We start from the raw sequence: 5362 nt of genomic DNA, 5'->3' as shown, positions 1-5362 counted from the left end.
TTTACTTATTGGCTAATTTGTCCCCCGATGATGAATTCAAGCCTTGCCAGTCCATGGTCCTTTGAAATATGCATACATAAAAATAAGTAGATTTATGTTATGGAACAATGTAAACACTTCACGTTTTTGCTGTATAAGCGCCAAAGAAAATAGATGAATGTTTTTTATTTTTTTTATTTTGCTGTACTAACTAGTAATTTATCATCACCCTCTCTTCAGCAAGATGGTTAAATCAAAATTAAAAAAACAAAAGGGCTACAAAGTCACACCAAGACATTCCGTCTTTAAATATAGTCCATAAAAACATGGCTTTAACAGCAGTACAATTGTTTATCAACAATGTGATTATCTCTCAAGAGAACAGTTGTAAAATTTCATCTCAAATTGGATTTCTCAACTACAAGAAATCCTATAAGACATGCCAATGAAGAGGAAGGACTGCAGGGCAAGTCTCATTAGGGCTAGAATATTTTAAATTCACCTTCTTTTGAGATGCAAGGACAACAACAGTGACTTTAATTTGTTTCAGATTACTTTGGTGACCTCTGTGACTCTACAAATAATTAAGGTTGCTATGTATCTTATTTTCAGTCTTTTATTTGACTGAAAGGACTACGTCGGTTTTTTGGAATTGATGCTCCGTGGCCATCCAATGATCAGTTGGAGAAGTTTACACAATTAAACTGTGGGGTGCTACATCTCCTTTTTGTTTCATCAAGGCTTCTGGTAATTACACCAAAAAAAAAAAAAGGCCTGAGGTTATTTAAATCTAAAGCCATTTCCTTCTCATTTATGTTGAGAAAGAGTCACACAAAGTCCCATGAGGTAAGTGGTTTCTTCACATTATAAATAATTCATTTCAATGTTATTTTTTTAGAGGTTTTTGCTCATCTACTGGGAATAACATTACATCTAACTGTTGTAAAAGTCTCAACAGTAAAGAGATTTGTTTCATGCTGAGGAACCAAAGAGCCAAAAGCAGGAATTTGTCAATTACTTCACAAACGTTATGACATCTTGTGCTTTTCTTTCAAAGTCAGTTCTTGAGAGGGTGAGAATAATAGCATCATGTAACTCTGAAAAAGCATTAAATGAACGTTATATGAATGAAATGGATTGATACAATATAAAGGTGTGATGTCAAGCACGTTATTTTATTATCTGCTATTAACTGGAGTTAATAAGCTCTTATTAATAGTTATTTTTTTAAAATAAAAAAGCCTATTTTCATTGCTAAAACATCAACATCAAAGCATCATTCTTTTGTATAAAAATATTGGAAGCTGGCAGTGCTACCCGTCAGGCTCCTAGTAGATGCACCTATGATATTCGTACAGGTCACCAGGATTTGAACTCAACCCAGAGTTTTAGTAGATGCATCTATTGTATTAATTTGAAAGTCTTATGTCGACTCATTTATTGTATTCACTTACACAACTCAATTGTCCACGCTTCCCGCCCGGCCAATGGGGTAACGACAATACCCCATCGACATTTTACAGCTTTGGAGTAAAACTGATATGGTACAATAAACAACAGATACTTACAGGAAGCACAGAAGTGAATAAGGCTGATATTGCTTACATACTAGTCAATCTGGGATGTATGTTGACAGATTCCATTAAAAACCAAAAATCCCTTAAGTAGTTCTCTACCTCGGCCCTCTGAGAACTGCAGCAATGTCCCTTTTGCATTTTAAATCCTACTAGAAATGCACAGCGCTTTAGAAATTTTTCAGTAATGCTAACACATCAATGTGGGCTCTGATTCAATTTTCTGACAATCCACACAAGGGGTTTACTCCATGTAAGACTCCTTGTTGAAAGACTTTCTCCCGACATCTCGTTTCAGATTCCCATGACACCCCAAGGAACAAAGAGAATATTGCCAACACAGTGTTACAATTCAAGCAAGACGCTAAAATTGGAGAATGAGTCAAGGAGAGAGGGATTGGTTTTTTTTGTTGTTGTTGTTTTTTCATTATTCCTTATGTTTTGGGACACATGAAATAATTCACGGTAGTTCTTCAATTTCGTTTATTGTTTATCCATCTGCATTTGTCACAGCACATGCTTTGTAAGCTTCTCTTGAAAATGTTAAGCTGTTATTGTGAATAAAGTAACAGCAGTCCTGTTACAGAAATCAAAGCTTTGAGTATTGATAGTTTACAGCTCCTGCTGCTGTACTGTTTCATAACATTTAAACAGAGAATACACAAAAAACAATACACTGATCTTTAAATATTAGAATATAGACAGATTTGATTTCATTTACTTTACTTACTTGCAAAGTACTACGAAACCATTGCTGGAATCATTGCTGTGAGAGCCTGATTTTGCCCTTTTGTTTCCTCTGAACAGAGCTTCACTGACAACTTTGTGTTTTAGTGTTTACTGTTTAACATATTTCTTGCAGGGCCTTTGAGGTATTAACGTATGAAATTAGCTCCCTACCAAGTTGAAATCATCAGTATATTTTAATGTTTTTTCCTTTTGCAAAAAGAAAAACTTGTCAACATTGTTCAATTTCAGATGGTACCTTTTCATTGTCTTCCTCTTTGCATTTTGCTTATTGGAGTGTTTGCATTTTATAGCTTATTCACTGTGTGTACCTATCCAATGAATTCAGATGGAAATATGCTAGTGGCTAAATTTGCTTTTATGAGAACGGGCTTCATTCATTTGTATTCACCCATTAACTAGAAAATACATGTGCATGAAAATACCACTGGGTTCATGAATTACCGTATTTTATTCTTACTATTGTGCATGTGTCAGTCAGAATCAATCTAACCCAACAGACCTGTACAATCTGTATACTATCTGCATACTGCCAGACCCCCATATCTCTATGTAAGGTGAAGCTGAGAAAGCATTTGTGTTGTAAGAGAGGATCCTGCATTGCTGAGGCAAAAAAGCAGGAGAAAGTCCAACTGAAGAAACTGAAACAATATTGTCTGAAGAGCACTGAATGAGGACCAGAGATTGTTTGAAACCGAAACTGAAAATTATTGAAAATTGACACTTCCAAAGTAAAAACTGGTGTTTTTTTTTTTTTAATTTACCCCTTATTTATACAGGTAGTCCCATTGAGACCCAATGTCTCATTTGCAAGAGAAACCTGTTCCAGACAAAAATATTAAAATGTCATATTAAAATTAAATAATTATTAATTTAAAAACAAAAAAACAAAACAAAACAAAAACTAATGTACATAGTCATATTAAAAACAAAAACAACTTCCCAGAGACAATTTCACAAAAACATTTGTATGTATTTTGAAGTCTGCAAGTGAAATCAATTGAGAAAGCTTCAAATCCTTTTGCAACATGTTCCATGAAGATGGGGCAGAAAAGGAGAATGCCTTATTCCAATCTCTGCATGAACTGATGGAGTGATGAATGTAGGTGTTTGTGGACAATGACGCTTAAGTGTTTACCAAGAAGCTCTAGAATTTACAGTTCTTAAAACAGCCTCTTATTTTGCATGCTTTTTGTATTGTGTTGCAACTTACCCCTTGTTGTGCCCTTTAGTCTCCAACTCTTTAGTTTACCTCAAATGTCTTTTGTGAAGTAGACATTTTTGAGGTTTTAGTTTTAAAACCTTTTGTGTACATTGGGACCAAATGGGCCTCATCACAGTTTACATTTAGTTAATTTCTCTTCACAGCACCTATTTCATGGTGGAAAACCTGAGATGTATGTAGACATATATCTCATATAGACTTTCTTTTTTTTTAAAACAAACAAAATAATAACGTAAATATGCAAAGAAAATTATGTTTTATGGAATCTGTGGCTTCATAACCAGGGAAAAAGGACTGTTTTCTATTTGCAAAAAAATATGAGTTATAATCATATCTTTGGTCTCTGTTCTTTTGCAGCCCTAATTTCTTCCCCTGTGTTTTTCTATAACGCTGCAAATAGAGATAGCCTTATTAAATCAACTCTGGTGTGTTGCCATTTGTTAGCACATCAATTAACACAACAGGCCAGTGTCAGCACCCTACATCTACTGTTCAAAATTGATTTGGGGATTGTAATATTGACACAGGAGCAGAAAGCTTGATTGAAGCTACAGGGGGAAAAAAAACTCCCAGCAAAATTCATTAACACACTCCTTGTTAGCTTGTAAACAATAAACAAAACTAGTTGTGTGTTATTCGTTATAAGCTCTTGAGAAACATAATATTACCATAGTTTAATTAATAAACTAATTTATTTGACTTCGATGCAGGTACAAACCTATGTGAACTTTGCAACCTCTCCAGCTGAGGCCCTTTTCTCCATATAGATGTGCAATAACCAATAATGCTTGGTTATTGCTTGCAGACATGCTGAGAATCAGCAAAGAAGCAATGCCAACATGAGACTGCTGCCAATAATGAGCTAAGAGCAGGTACTCACCAGGCACCGTCTGTGCTGTGGTGCCATTTCAGCACTGGCCAGTTTAAATGGCCACACATCTACTAACCAAATGGCCTTCAGGAGGAGCCAAGAGGGGCTGGCTAACTGAGCAAGTGAATGACTCATCGTGCACAGCCACATGGTTTCAGTAAAACAACACACAAAAATAAGGCTAGATGCTTTAGATGAAGCACATTAGAATTCACATACAATATCACATGCATCCAGACTCCTAGAACAGATACAACTTAACAATACTGAAGCTTGGTAACTGTATGAAAACTATGGTGTAAGAATTGGCAACATAATTTTACAGTTTGGGGTCATCAGTAAAGGTTATGCTTTATTTTGAAATTGTTCAATTTTCCTACCTCTAATATCTATGATTTATATGCAACACTTCAATTAATTACTTTTAAACTTCTATTTAGCAACAAAATGGGAAATTTTTAGAATTAATAAGGGGTATGTTATATCAGCTGTTAGAAATCCATCCAGCCATTCTCTTCCCAGCTACTATAGGGTGAGAGGCAGGGTACACTCTGGACAGGTAATTCAATTCCCCTTCTTTGCAAGCCAGTGTGGCAGAGAGCACATTAATGTTGGTGGTCTATTGAGTACACATTATTCTTCAAATAAAAGAAAAACTGTGGTCTTATATTTTTATTACTTATTCATGGGTCCACAATTATGCTAACAAGTAGCATAGCTTCCAAATAATATTCTGCATGAAGTTCAAAAATCAAAATGCACTCAACTGCTCAATGTAGGCACTGAATGGGTCTGTTGAGAATAACTAAAACAGTCCAGTGCATTTTAATGCTAAGAAGATATTTAATCCCTTGTGCAAGGACATATAGTACAAGTAACCCTATGGTAGCAGGGTAACATGTTTTTGAAACCAAAACCTATATAATCCCTTAAATTCCTAATGTTAGCCACCTTGTTCAGGTCTTT

Source organism: Copadichromis virginalis, linkage group LG10 (genome assembly GCF_057382275.1).
Source record: "Copadichromis virginalis isolate Kocher_CV1m ecotype Utaka linkage group LG10, C_Virginalis_male_GT1.1, whole genome shotgun sequence".
NCBI classification, from domain to species: Eukaryota; Metazoa; Chordata; class Actinopteri; order Cichliformes; family Cichlidae; genus Copadichromis; species Copadichromis virginalis.
This window is presented reverse-complemented; position numbering follows the sequence as displayed.